This window comes from Halichoerus grypus, chromosome X (assembly GCF_964656455.1).
Source record: "Halichoerus grypus chromosome X, mHalGry1.hap1.1, whole genome shotgun sequence".
Classification (NCBI taxonomy): domain Eukaryota; kingdom Metazoa; phylum Chordata; class Mammalia; order Carnivora; family Phocidae; genus Halichoerus; species Halichoerus grypus.
The window spans coordinates 39,656,229-39,671,593 of NC_135727.1; the positions used below are offsets into that span (position 1 = coordinate 39,656,229).

Below are 15,365 nucleotides of genomic sequence, written 5' to 3' on the forward strand. Positions count from 1 at the left end.
AGGGTGAAATACTGAATATCCTCCCCAAAAGATAGAGTGCAAAAATGGATATCTCCTCTTAGCACTTCTATTAAACTTGTACTGGAGGTCCTAGTCAGTCCAATAAGGCAGCCAGCACAAAAAGGCAGAGGAATTGAAAAGGAAAAAGTGTAAGTCTCTTTACTTGCCGATGTATAATTACGTACATGGAGAATACAAAGTAACTACTAGAACTAATAAATAAATTTAACAACACTGTTCTATAACTTGATTATAGATTACACTTACACTATTGTATGGATCTATCAAAACTCACAGAACTGTGCAAAAATCAAACCCTAGAAAAGAAAAAAGAAAAAATGAGTAATATCTTAGGATAAAAAGTTCAATATAAAAGTGAATCATATGTCTGTATCTTAGCAACAAGCAACTGAAAGTACAATTTTTAAGTAATAGCATTTACTATAAAAACAATCATATGCACGGGAAGAAAGTGAGCAAATGCTGTGCATGACTCTATGATGACCCAGTTAAAGAACATCTAAATTAATCAAGAGATGCACTGTGTTTATGGATTGGAAAAATCAATAATTTTAAGATTTCAATCTTCCTATATTAATCCATGGAATTGTTGCTATCCCTATCAAAAATTCAAAAGTTTTTTTAGTAGGAATTGACAAGATGAATCTGAAATTTATATGGAATTAAGAAACAAAACAGATGAACGGGGGAAAAAAAGAGAGAGAGGCAAACCATAAAACAGACTCAACTATAGAGAACAAACTAGGGTTGCTGGACAGGAGGTGGGTGGGGGGATGGGTTAAATGGGTGATGAGTATTAAGGAGGCCACTTGTGATGAGCACTGGGTGTTGATTCCAAAACCAAAGACCCCACCAAAAAGGAGAATTACAGACCAATATCCCTGATGAACATGGATGCCAAAATTCTCACCAAGATACTAGCCAGTAGGATCCAACAGTACATTAAAAGGATTATTCACCATGACCAAGTGGGATTTATTCCTGGGCTGCAAGGGTGGTTCAACATTTGCAAATGAATCAATGGGATACACTACATTAATAAAAGAAAGGACCAGAACCATATGATCCACTCAATTGATGCAGAAAAAGCATTTGACAAAATACAGCATCCTTTCTTGGTTAAAACTCTCCACAGTGTAGGAATAGAGACAACATGCCTCAATATCATAAAAGCCATCTACGAAAAGCCCATAGCAAATATCATTCTCAATGGGGAAAAACTGAGAGCTTCTCCCCGAAGGTCAGGAACATGACAGGGATGCCCACTCTCAACACTGTTGGTCAACATAGTACTAGAAATCCTGGCCTCAGCAAACAGACAACAAAAAGAAATAAAAGGCATTCAAATTGGCAAATAAGAAGTCAAACTCCCACTCTTCACAGATGACATGATACTGTATGTGGAAAACCCAAAAGACTCCACCCCAAAATTGCCAGAACTCATACAGGAGTTCGGCAACATGGCAAGATATAAAGTCAATGCACAGAAATCAGCTGCACTTCTATACACTAACAATGAGACAGAAGAAAGAGAAATTAAGGAATCTATCCCATTTATAATTGCACCAAAAACCATAAGATACCTAGGAATAAATCTAACCAAAGAGGCAAAGAATCTGTACTCAGAAAACTACAGAATACTTATGAAAGAAATTGAGGAAGACACAAAGAAATGGAAAAACGTTCCATGCTCATGGATTGGAAGAACAAATATTGTGAAAATGTCTATGGTACCCAGAACAATCTACACATTCAATGCAATCCCTATCAAAATACCATCGACATTTTCCACAGAGCTGGAACAAACAATCCTAAAATTTGTATGGAACCAGAAAAGACCCCAAATAGCCAGAGGAATGTTGAAAAAGAAAACCAGAGCTGGTGGCATCACAATTCTGGACTTCAAGCTATATTACAAAGCTGTCATCATCAAGACAGTATGGTACTGGCACAAAAACAGACACATAGATCAATGGAACAGAAGAGAGAACCCAGAAATGGACCCCCAACTCTATGGTCAACTAATCTTCGACAAAGCAGGGAAGAGTATCCAATGGAAAAAGGACAGTCTCTTCAATAAACGGTGCTGGGAAAATTGGACAGCCACATGTACAAGAATTAAACAAGACCATTATCTTACACCATACACAGAGATAAACTCAAAATGGATGAAAGACCTCAATGTGAGACAGGAATCCATCAAAATCCTAGAGGATAACACAGGCAGCAACCTCTTCGACCTCGGCCACAGCAACTTCTTGCTAGACAGGTCTCCAAAGGCAAGGGAAACAAAAGCAAAAATGAACTGTTGGGACTTCATCAAGATAAAAAGCTTCTGCACAGCAAAGGAAACAGTCAATAAAACTAAAAGCAACCTATGGAATGGGAGAAGATATTTGCAAATGACATATCAGATAAAGGGCTGGTATCTAAGCTCTATAAAGAACTTATCAAACTCAACACCCAAAATACAAATAATCCAGTCTAGAAATGGGCAGAAGACATGAACAGATATTTCTCCAAAGAAGCCATACAAATGGCCAACAGACACATGAAAAAATGATCCACATCACTCAGCATCAGGGAAATACAAATCAAAACCACAATGAGATACCACCTCACACCAGTCAGAATGGCTAAAATTAACAAGAAAGGACACAACAAATGTTGGTATGAAAGTGGAGAAAGGGGAACCCTCTTACACTGTTGGTGGGAATGCAAGCTGGTACAGCCACTCTGGAAAACAGTATGGAGATTCCTCAAGAAGTTAAAAATAGAGCTACCCTATGACCCAGCAATTGCACTACTAGGTATTTACCCCAAAGATGAATGTAGTGATCCAAAGGGGCACCTGCACCCCAATGATTATAGCAGCAATGTCCACAATAGCCAAATTGTGGAAACAGCCGAGATGTCCATCGACAGATGAATGAATAAAGATATGCTATATATACACAATGCAATATTACTCAGTCGTCAGAAAGGATGAATACTTACCATTTATATCGGCATGGATGGAACTGGAGGGTATTATGCTGAGTGAAATAAGCAATCAGAGGAAGACAATTATCATATGGTTTCAGTCATATGTGGAATATAAGAAACAGGGCAGAGGATCATAGGGGAGGGAAAACTGAATGGAAAGTCATCAGAGAGGGAGACAAACCATGAGAGACTCTTAACTACAGGGAACAAACTGAGGGTTGCTGGAGGGGAGGTGGATGGGGGGATGGGGTAATTGGGTGATGTGCATTAAGGAGGGCATGTGATGTGATGAGCACTGGGTGTTATACGCAACTGATGAAATATTGAACACTACATCTGAAACTAATGATGTACTATATGTTGGCTAATTAAATCTAAATAAATTTTTAAAAAATGAGCACTGGATGTTATATGGAAGTGAGGAATCTCTAAATTCTACTCCTGAAACTAATATTACACTATATGCTATCTAACTGGAATTTAACTAAAAACTTGAAACAAAAAGAAATGAAACTAAAAAAAAGTAATAAAAATTCAATATTAAAGATCAAAAAATAAAAATATATAAAATTTATATGGACTCAATAGCCAAGACAATAGTCAAGACAATCATGAAGAACAAATTCAAAGGAGTCACACTACAAAATTTAAAGAGTTATTATAATGCCAAAATAATGAAGACAGTAGGATATTGGCATAAGGATATATAAAAAGATCAACAGAACAGACTAGTGAGTTCCATCCAAGACCTGTACATACACATTCAATTGATTTTCAATAAAGCCATCAAAGTAAATTAATTAAAAAAGGAGATTTTTTTGAATATATAGTACTGGAATAACTGGTTATCTACATAGAAAAAAATCTGAAACTATAAAGATTCTAGAAGAAAACATGATAATATTATTGCAACCTTGGAGTTTAAGATTTCTTAGAGAAGACACAAAAGACACTGAAAGGTAAGGGGCATGAGGGAGCTTAATAGAAAAAGTTCTAGATCTTGACCTGCTTGGTGGTTACTGTGTATACAATTGTTAAAAAAACAATTGAGCTGGGGTGCCTGGGTGGCTCAGTCGCTTAAGCATCTGGCTTTGGCTCAGGTCATGATCCCAGGGTCCTGGGATTGAGCCCCACATCAGGCTCCCTGCTCAGCGGGAAGCTTGCTTCTCCCTCTCCCGCTCTCCCTCCTTGTGTTCCTGCTCTCGCGCTCTCTCTGTCAAACAAATAAATAATAATAATAAAAAAAAAACAATTGAGCTGTTCACCTAAGATCAGTGCATATCACTTGTTGTAAATTACACTTCAATAAAATAACTGTTAAAATGCAAACATCAGGCTGCGCATGCCCCTTCCTTTCCAGCCCCGGCCCCTGACGTAGCAGCTGCCGAGATGTTGATGCCCAAGAGGTACCGAATTGCCATTTATGAACTCCTTTTCAAGGAGGGAATGATGGTGGCCAAGAAGGATGTCCACATGCCCAAACACCCTGAGCTGGCAGACAAGAATGTGCCCAACCTTCACGTCATGAAGGCCATGCAGTCTCTCAAATCACGAGGCTACGTAAAGGAACAGTTTGCCTGGAGACATTTCTACTGGTACCTTACCAACGAGGGCTTCCAGTATCTCCGTGATTACCTCCACCTGCCCCCCAAGATTGTGCCTGCCACTCTGCGCCGCAGCCGCCCTGAGACTGGCCGACCACGGCCCAAAGGTCTGGAGGGAGAGCAATCTGCAAGACTCACACGAGGGGAAGCTGACACAGACACCTACAGACGAAGCGCTGTGCCTCCTGGTGCCGACAAGAAAGCTGAGGCCGGGGCTGGGTCAGCAACTGAGTTCCAGTTTAGAGGCGGATTTGGTCGTGGACGTGGTCAGCCACCTCAGTAAAGCCGGAGATGTTTTGTGTTGAATAAATTTGTAGCCAGAAAAAAAATTTTTTTTTTTTAAAGATTTTATTTATTTATTTGAGAGAGAGAGAGAATGAGAGAGAGCACACGAGAGGGGGGAGGGTCAGAGGGAGAAGCAGACTCCCTGCCGAGCAGGGAGCCTGATGCGGGACTCGATCCAGGGACTCCAGGATCATGACCTGAGCCGAAGGCAGTCGCTTAACCAACTGAGCCACCCAGGCGCCCGCCAGAAAAAAATTTTTTAAAAAATGCAAACATTAAAATGTTCTTAGCAGCTTTACCTATAAAAGCCACACACTGTAAACAACCCAAATGTCCATTAACAGGTAATTAGAAAAACAAAGTGTGGCATATCCATAGGATGGAATACTACATAGCAAGAAAATAATGACCTACGGATACACACCACAACATGGATAACTCTCAAATGCTGAGAGAAAGAAGACAGAACAAAGAAAGTGTACATACTGTATGATTCCATTTATATAAACTCTAGAAAATGAAACAAATATAAGAAAGCAGATCAGTAGTTACTTGGGAGTGAAGGATGGAAGTAGGGAGGGAGGGAGGGACTATAAAGAGGTATGAAAATCTTTTCTGGTGATATATATGTTCATTATTTTTAATGTATCAATGGTTTCACAGGCATTTACATAGGTCACAACTCCTCAAATTGTATACTTTTTTTTTTTAAAGATTTTATTTATTTATTTGACAGAGAGCAAGAGAGCACACGCAGGGGGAGCAGCAGACAGAGGGAGAGGGAGAAGCCGACTCCCCCCACTCAGCAGGGAGCCCGATGTGGGGCTCGATCCCAGGACCCTGGGATCATGACCCGAGCTGAAGGTAGACACCCAACCAACTGAGCCACCCAGGCGCCCCTCAAATTGTATACTTTAAATATGTACATTTTACTGTGTGTCAATTATATCTCAAAGTTACTTAAAATTTATAAAGAGGCAGATTTGAGCTCAATAAGAAAGAATTTTCCTTCTAACAACCAGAACAATAGAATTTTACAATTAAAAGACACTTCTTGTTTATTTCTGACAAGGTAGCATACATTCCCTATTTGAGCACTTTTAGTAATGGGGCATTTCCATTATTAAATAGCTTAATTGTCAGAAAATTATTGATACCAAGAGTTCCTGTAACTCATTCCATTGATTCTAGATCTTGTCTCTGATGCTATTTAAATCTACCTTCCCCCAAATTCAAAATTCATTCGATTAGCTACTGAGAACCAACTATATGCAAGGACTCAGTCTATATACTGTGGTGAATACAAAGATATGTAAGACAAGGATCCTGATGTCATGGATTTTCCAATTTAGTATCTAAAAATAACTAACTCTAGCTCATTGTCCTTCTTCATCATTGTCTCCTCTGCTGTGGTTTATACAGTGAGAATGTTTCTGACTTGGCAATTGGACTGAAGATGGTAGGAAAGATACATGAGTACAATCTAGTATCACTATTTCTATTTGGTAGTTTAATTGTGTCTACTAGGATGAATAAAATTACAAAATCATATTAACAGCTCACCAATCCTTAAATCAAAGTGGTATACTGGAAAGAGGACTAGAATAAGATTCCTGTTCTGCTTCTGCAACTAACTAGCTGCATCCTTTATTAATCATTTCATTTTCCTATAAAATGATGGAATTGGTCTCCATAGAGATGTGGTTTTCAAACATTTTGGTCTCAAGACCCTTTTACTCCCTTAAAAATCAATGAGGATTCTAAGAGCTTTTATTTAGGTGAGTTATATCTATCAATACGTACCATATAAAATAAAACTAGTATTTAAAATAATTACTTACTCATTCATTTAAAAGTGACAATACCATTGTGCTGTATGTTAACTAAGTAAAATTTAAATTAAAAAATTTTAAGTGACAATAATGAACCCATTACATGTTAACATATATTATGAAAACTAATTACATTTTCCAAAAGTACAAAAAAAATGTGAAGAGGAATTATCTGGATTGTTTTTATTTTATTTTATTTTTTGGCAAATCTCTTTAATGTCTGCCTTGATAGAAGACAGCTTCCTCATATCTGCTTCTGCATTCACTCTGTCGCAATATGTTGTTTTGGTTGAAATAGTTGGATCTTCGTATCTGCTTCTGCATTCATTCTGTTGCAATATGTTGTTTTGGTTGAAATATATGAAGACAATCTGGCTTCATAAAGTTATATATTTGGAAAATTGAGTATTTTAATAGCCTTTTAAGAGAATTGTGGATATTTTTTGATACTATGCCAAAGCTCTATAAGTGATAGACTCTAAGGTTAGTTGCAACACAGAATCGGAAACCTCATCAATTAACTATTTGTACTCAATTACATTAAAACTCATTGATCTATCTTGCCTCTGAATGGATCTTTTACCCATGCATGATATTGTAACATCATGCATTAGTCATTTGGAAAATATTAGTTCACTGATATTTGCACAACTTCCAAATGTTAACACATTTCATTATACAAAATCATATACATTAATATAATTACTGATCTCATTAGAAAACACTAAGATTTGGGAAGCTGTGAAGCTCATAGTGGCAGATGCAAATTCTAATTCTAATTCTTACTTGAAAAGTTCAAATTTGTTTATTGGCAACAAACACTGCCAATAGTTTTCCTTTAAGTGATAGAGTCACTTTGCTCATTTTCGAGAAAATGCCTGCCAAATACCCAAGTCTGAAAAACCATAGTTTGTCTCAGTTGTTCTTTCAATAAAAATGTGTTCCATGCAAAGATCAGCTAGTTCAACCTACAACACAATCAACTGCACACGTGCTTTTCCTGAAAACAATGACCTTACTCCAACATACAGAAGTGTTTTGTGTATACTTCCCATTTTGTCATACAGAACATTAAAAAGATGTGCACTCAAAGGTCAAGAATTAATAAAATTAATACTACACTGAGACCATTCTTAAGTAAAATTGGCTTTTTATCCCCTGAGTACATGAAGAATACAACTACTAGGACAATTTGGTACACTGCACTAGCAGTTTACCCACCATCAGTGCAAATGCCAACACAGTGAAAAGGACAAAAAAGTCTTCATACTCTTGTTAAAATAGTCCTCATGTTCCTCCTGATAGAATCTTAGGAATCCCAGGGGTCCAGAGACCACACTTTGAAAACTACTGACCTAAAAGATTAATGTCCCTCTAGCTCTAAAATGTCCATAATTATGTAAATACTCAACATCTTTCATTTATACAACTCTAAAAAACATTAGTTTCCCTATTAAGAAATACATCTTACATTTAACAAATACATCAATTTCTTACAAATCTGTTATTCAACTAATCCTGGGGATAAGCTCATGAGGTCATGAAACAGGAACTATTTCTTCCTTCCTAAAAGAACCTTGCTTTTATTTTTTTTAAAGATTTTATTTATTTATTTGACAGAGAGAGACACAGCAAGAGAGGGAACACAAGCATGGGGAGTGGAAGAGGGAGAAACAGGCTTCCCGCCAAGCAGGGAGCCAGATGTGGGGCTCGATCCCAGGACCCTAAGACCATGACCCGGGGCCAAAGGCAGACGCTTAATGACTGAGCCACCCAGGCGCCCCTAAGAACCTTGCTTTTATTCAGATTTTCCCACCCTCCAACTTTTCCAGGCACCAATGTGCTTTGGAAGCAGGGGTGTTAAGTCACTACTCTAACTACTTTTATGGTCCTATTTCACTTGCCAATGTACTAGTAGAAATATATACATACAAAACAATTCTAACCAATGAGATGTAAGGGGTGTTTTCAGGGTGGGGGTATGGGACACCTGATAAAGTTTTCATTGCTGATAAAAGAGGACACAAATGAACAGAGAGTTCATACTCTTCTTTTACTGGTCATTGTGGTATCTTCATGTGATCTCTGGAACTGCAGCAGCCATCCTGGTAGTATGAAGGGCACTAATCTGAAAGTAAGCTGTTAGGCAGAGTATGATAGAACAGAAAGTGGAAGGAACCTATGTCATTTATTTGGCTGAACTGATTAACCTTGGAGATACTCTACTTCAAAACTTCTTGTTAAGTGAGCTAAAATTTTCCTTTATTGTTAAGACAGCTGAATTTCTGTTTTCTACCACCTGCAACAGAAAAAAACTTATCTGATATAAACAGGCACTGTTATGCCTATCTTTCATATAGGAAATGTTTTACTACATCAATTAGATTGTGAGATTATGGACAGAGAAGGGCCTCTCCTTCATGAGCAAAGTCCTAGAGAGCTCAAAATACAGAATACACTAAACAATTTTTCCCTAGTGTCCCACTCTTAATACCATTTTCCTCCTCAAGTTCCAAGATCTCCTTCAATATTCCATTAGTGTCATATATACCATAAGAAAATTTGGAAGCAATTCAGCCAGTTCTCCTAACATATAGGAAGAGTGTTATTTGACTTAATTATAAGATGATGTAAATGCTAACAGAATTTCTTACAGTCTTATTTTAGTACTCACTGTCATAAAACCAATTCTATTAACCTGACTAGCACTTGCTCATAAGCGGTGCTTAAGTCTCCAAGTTAATAAGTAAATGTAATGTTTACATCAGATTCAATAAAATTTAAAAAAAAATAAATGAAAAATTGAATTTAGTGAAAGCCTGTTTCCTTATAACATTTGCTTTGGTTGTCTTTGGTTAGCAAAGAGCAAGGGATTTACGGTTCCCATTTCATCTGGGCAGCAAGTACCATCACAAACTACACTTTTGGTTAAAGGCCAGCAGAAGCTGCTAAAGGAACAAAGGGCAGTTGGACCTGGATAGATTATGAAGGTAAATAAACTCAAGCATTGATGCATAAAATGAGAATCTGGTTTGTTAAAATTAAAGGAGCCTATGTATCAGAGATCACACTAAAGATGCCTCTCCAAAAAACCTCAAGAATTACTGCTATTAAAAATAAATCTTTGTAATGAAGATTTAGTTAAGTGGCTGGGTGGTTCATTTATAATGTTAATTAGAGAGAATATATTTTCAAAAATTACTTCTGTTCCATGGTTGCTATCATCAGAAGGGCATGAGATAATGGAATCATTACATTTTAAAAAGAAAATCATTAGAGGATAGGACCAAATCAACCAACCAACTGGCAATCAATTGAGCATCAATTCCATAGTCACTGTACTAGACAGAAAAAAATTATTAAGGTTGTCTCATAGGCACTCTTATACACTACTGATAGGAGTATAATTGGTAAAACCATTCTGGAAAGTAATTTGGCAAGAGCAGATCTCTATCATTCAGAAGCTTAAAGTTCAGCTATTCAAATGCCACCTGGAAAAGCCATAATGCATAACAGTTTGTGATTTTACAGAGGAATACATTTGAATTGCACAAGCTACAAGGCTGGCATAAAGGCAATAAAGTCTCTTAGCTCGTGAGGAAACACAAGAAGAAGGTAAAATGGAAGTGGTACCAAATGGATGGGGGACCTCTGATTCCATGTATACTTACAAGTTTGTTTCTTAAAAGAGGAGATGGGGGCTGGAATAGCATCACCCCAAAGTGAGAAAAACAGATTAGCAATTAATGGGGGAAATGTCCTGGAGTAACACTAAGGGAAAGACGAAAGCAAGGGACAGCACTAGACAAAGACACAGCCATTTAAGTGTAAGCATCACAGGCAGCTATGGGGTAGGGATTGGTGAAGAGAGTGAGAAGGGAGAGCAGAAGGGGCTCCCATTTCAGATGCATTCCACAACTCTGCTAGGGAAAGGGGAATGTCAATGGGTTTGGCGTATGTTATATCCTTGCTATTGCTAGGAAGAGGTGAGGGGTGGTATTCATGGAGGGCAGGCTCCACCTTCTGTCCAGGGGAGAAATGGGGAGGAATGCATGGTTTACTAAATTAAAATTTAGGCCCTTGAGGATGGATGGCCTAGGCAATTACAGTAAAGAGTTATTAAAGGATGGGCCAGTGGTGAGTGTATCTTTAAAATCAAGTCAAGTGACCAGTCACAGGAAGGGGTTATGGACAGGGCAGTGGGAATTATTCAACTTTTCAACATGACTTTATTTTTCTGTATTATCTATCATGTATGAAACAGGAACTGAGGAAAATCTCATGAGCAGGTTTTAGAGCCAGACCATTCTGATTCAAATCTTGGCCCAATTATTTACTAACTGCACGACTTTGGACAAGTTATTTAACTACCTTGTGGGCCTCAGATTCCTTATACATAAAAATGGGAATAGTATTATCTACCTAACAGGTATAACATAGTAACCACTAAAAAAAGTTAGCTATCATAATTTATCTGTTGATATCACCTTTCTAAATGTCAGGGTCTGCTGCATGTACCAAAGACTCTGAAAATACTAATGGCTTTTAACCCACTAACTCCCCATAAAGGAGGCAGTACTAATAAAAGAATACAAAATATGGAATAAGAATTATTCATGGCAGTTTTTCTTACAATGGCTTTAAAAACTTGAAATTTAAAAATATATTCTATAGGGGCACCTGGCTGGCTCAGTCAGTAGAGCATGTGATTCTTGATCTTGGGGTTGTGAGTGTGAGCCCCATATTGGGTATAGAGATTACTTAAAAAAAATCTTTAAAAAAATATTCTATAAAAGTGAATAAGAGAAGGAAAACTAAAATAAGATAAAGAAAGAGAGGGAGACAAACCATGAGAGACTATGGACTCTGGGAAACAAACTGAGGGTTTCAGAAGGGAGTGGGGTGGAGGATGGCATAGCCAGGTGATGGGTATTAAGGAGGGCACTTGATGTAATGAGCACTGGGTGTTATATGTAACTGATGAATCACTAAATTCTACCCCTGAAACTAATACTACACTATATATGAACTAACTTGAATTTAAATAAAATTTTGAAAAAAGAAGAACAAAGTGAATAGGTAATTTAATTATGGTATGTATAACTTATATACAGTCATTTAAAACTAGTATCTTTATTTTTTTTAAGATTTATTTATTTATTTGAGAGAGAGCATAAGCAGGAGGGGCAGAGGGAGAAGGAGAGAGAATCTCAAGCAGACTTCTTGCTGAGCGTGGAGCCCGACATGGGGCCTGATCCCAGGACCCCGAGATCATGACCTGAGCTAAAACAAAGAGTCGGACACTTAACTGGCTGTACCAACCAGGTGCCCCTAAAACTAGTATCTTTAAACGAAGAATTTTAATAACATGGGAAAATGCTTAATAAATGAAAAAAGCATTACGATATACAACTGTATATAAAGTAATCCCAATTTTTAAAAATTTTAACCAATTTTTAAAGAGGAAAATCATTAAACAATAATTGGAACCCCAATTTCTATGTTGTTGATAGAACTGTGGACATGTTTTTATTTTCTTCTTTATAATTTTCTGCATTTTTCAAGTTTCCAATACTAAGCATGTATTACTTTTGCTATTAGACAAAACCAACATGTAAAATGGTTGAACAAATGAACAAATATACAGTTCTTGCCTATAATCTAATAGGGAGAACAGATAAAATCCCATGAAACAAAATGCTTGTAAGACCAAATACATTTAGGGCACCTGGGTGGCTCAGATGGTTAAGCGTCTGCCTTCGGCTCAGGTCATGATCCCAGAGTCCTGGGATCGAGTCCCACATCGGGCTCCCTGCTCAGTGGGGAGCCTGCTTCTCCCTCTGCCTCTCTCTCTCTCTGTCTCTTATGAATAGATGAATAAAATCTTTAAAAAAAAAAAAAGACCAAATACATTAAGATACTAGACAGGAAGAGGCTAAATATTACAAATGTTCAAAGAAGACTAGAATCAGCCATTGATATGTAATAGTAAGGGAAAGTTTCACAGAAAGACTATTCTCACTAGCACGTAAACTCCATGGAGGCAAGAAACCTATCTTATTTAGTTTTATCCACAGTGTCTAGCACAGAATGATTTTGCGAACAGAACATATCCAACAGGGTGGAAATAAAACAACATATACAATTCTTAAGTACTTACAAGTTGCTGAATAAATATCTGCTGGATGAATATAAACATCACGCTGAAACTGAGCAAAGATTTGGATCAACAGGATTCCAATCAAAATGTAGAGGCAAGGGGCGCTTGGGTGGCTCAGTCAGTTAAGCGTTTGCCTTTGGCTCAGGTCAAGATCTCAGGGTCCTGAGATGGAGCCCCATGCATCAGGCTCTCTGCTCAGCGGGAGGCCTGCTTCTCCCTCTCCCTACCGCTCTGCCTACTTGTGCTCTATCAAATAAATAAAATCTTTAAAAAAAAAATGGAGAGTGGGGCGCCTGGGTGGCTCAGTCATTAAGCATCTGCCTTCGGCTCAGGTCCTGATCCCAGGGTCCTGGGATCGAGCAAAAAGCAAAACCTTCTTCAAAATAATCATCCACCACAAATTATAGTTGTTTTATAAATCTAACTTTTTATATGTGATTGTATAAAATCACACCTGCAACACACAATTGCTTCTAGATTGCTTTTAAATTATCTCTCTATATGCAGATATATGTACAAAAATCAAACTGATCTCTATTATGATCTCTTATTCTAAGTCCAAAGCTGTTTCCATTATACGATGCTACTTCTCCTAACATCAGCAGGAAGAGATGTAATCCCCATTATCATTTCCATTTCACCTCCTGTGTCTCCACCACCAAAAAAAAAAGGTAGCAGAGATCCAAACACTCTGAACAGCAAATAAGTCTCTATAGACCATATACAAAGGAGGTAGTATAGTACAGTCATTGAGGGTAAAGAATTTGGAGTCAAACTGTTGCAATTTCCAGCCCCACAACTTAGTACCTATGTGATTTTTTGGAAGTTACTTAACCTCTATGATTCATAGCTTCTTGATCTGTAAAGTGGGGATAACAATGGTATATATCTCATAGGTCTGTTGCAAAGACTAAATATGATAATGTACATTGCCATATTAGCACAATGCTTGGCACATAGTAAACACTCAAAAATTAAAGTTATGATCACAGTGTCAACAAATTCTTCCTATGGAGCAGTCAATTCATAGTATACTTCAGAGGAAAAACTGTTCTGGTCACAAATGACACTACTACCCTCAGTGAGTTGTTGCCACTGGTCACAAGAGAGATGGTACATTTATATTAGAGAAACCTATCCACTTCACTGCACAAAAAAACTCACATTTGTATAGTAGGGGTAGTACAATTTTACACACAGTATCCATAAATCTAAGTGCATATTCTACTGATAGTAAGTATGGGTATAATTACCTTTCCATAAAAATATGTTATTTCCACCACTAGAAAAGACCTTTACAAACTAAACCTGCCTTTTTCACTTACTGCCAACCTTTTCAGCATAAAGATTATTCTATTCCACCTAATAAACACTCTACCTAAAAAAATCTTCCACGTATTTATGATATCCCAATTTGGCATGACTTCAGAAATAAATCACTTAACTATGAAAAATTAAAGCAATTCTTGTAAGTATCAATGTTCTTCCTGATATAAAAGTCCCAATACCAGACTACTTCAGTCAACAATCAGTCAACTCCACTATCATCCATTTTACTCTGGAGAAGGTCACCAATATCCCTAGCACTAATATGGAGAGAAGATACCATTCATATCTTTGAGATGATTAAAACATTTCCTCTAACGAGGATATTGATGTGTGAAGCAGAAAAAACAAACTCCTGGCTTTATTAGAGGCACAATGTCCTAATGATAGAGAAATGGGATATAAAATGTTCTTTTAAAATTATACAGAAAGAAAAAGGAAAAAAACTGCATGGTATCTTCTGTAACTACTTCATGAACACTCAATCATTAGAGTCCAAGAAAATAAGCTTGCTCCCAAGTTCTGTCAACCATAAAAAGAAATCTCACTTTTGATTTTATTACAAATTGATGTATAGTATTGTTATACATACCTGTATGACTGGTATCGGGTGCACATTTACTAATAGCAATATCAAAGGAAAAAAATTAGAAATATTTAAACATCCACAAAACCTTTGCCCCTGGGCCACATGCCATAAGCGGTAAGCACCAAGATGTTTTTAAAAGTAACTTATTTTCCCGATGGAGGGCATGTATTGAATAGAGCACTGGGCGTTACACACAAACAATGAATCCCGGAACACTACATCAAAAAAATTAATTAATTAATTTTAAAAAACTAAAAAAAAGTAACTTATTTTCAACAACACAATTGTAGTTTTATCTGGGGGCCTATAAGCACCACTGAGTGGCAAAACCTTACCCCATTAAGATGCTCTGCATCAAAAAAAGCAATTTTAAGTCATCTCTAATTTTTCAGAGGAAAAATTATAAGTGTAGTTGATATTCATGGTTTTTCAGCAGACCTGCTATCATAATGATGTTGTGCTTAGAGTAATATGAAAGTTAGTTTTCATACCTTGGGTACACATTTTCTGGAGGATAAAAGGACAATGTAATCTAAGGTATGCTGAGTGTATAGAGAAACCAG

The 15,365-nt window shown here is 37.2% G+C and overlaps 1 protein-coding gene and 1 pseudogene across 1 annotated transcript in view; one reads left to right on the top strand and one right to left on the bottom strand.

The window, feature by feature from the left end:
• COL4A5 (collagen type IV alpha 5 chain) overlaps nucleotides 1-15,365 on the bottom strand; it is a 229,436-nt gene that overhangs the window by 212,449 nt on the left and 1,622 nt on the right. The window lies entirely within an intron of this gene.
• LOC118537004 (small ribosomal subunit protein eS10 pseudogene) lies at nucleotides 4,359-4,938 on the top strand (annotated as a pseudogene).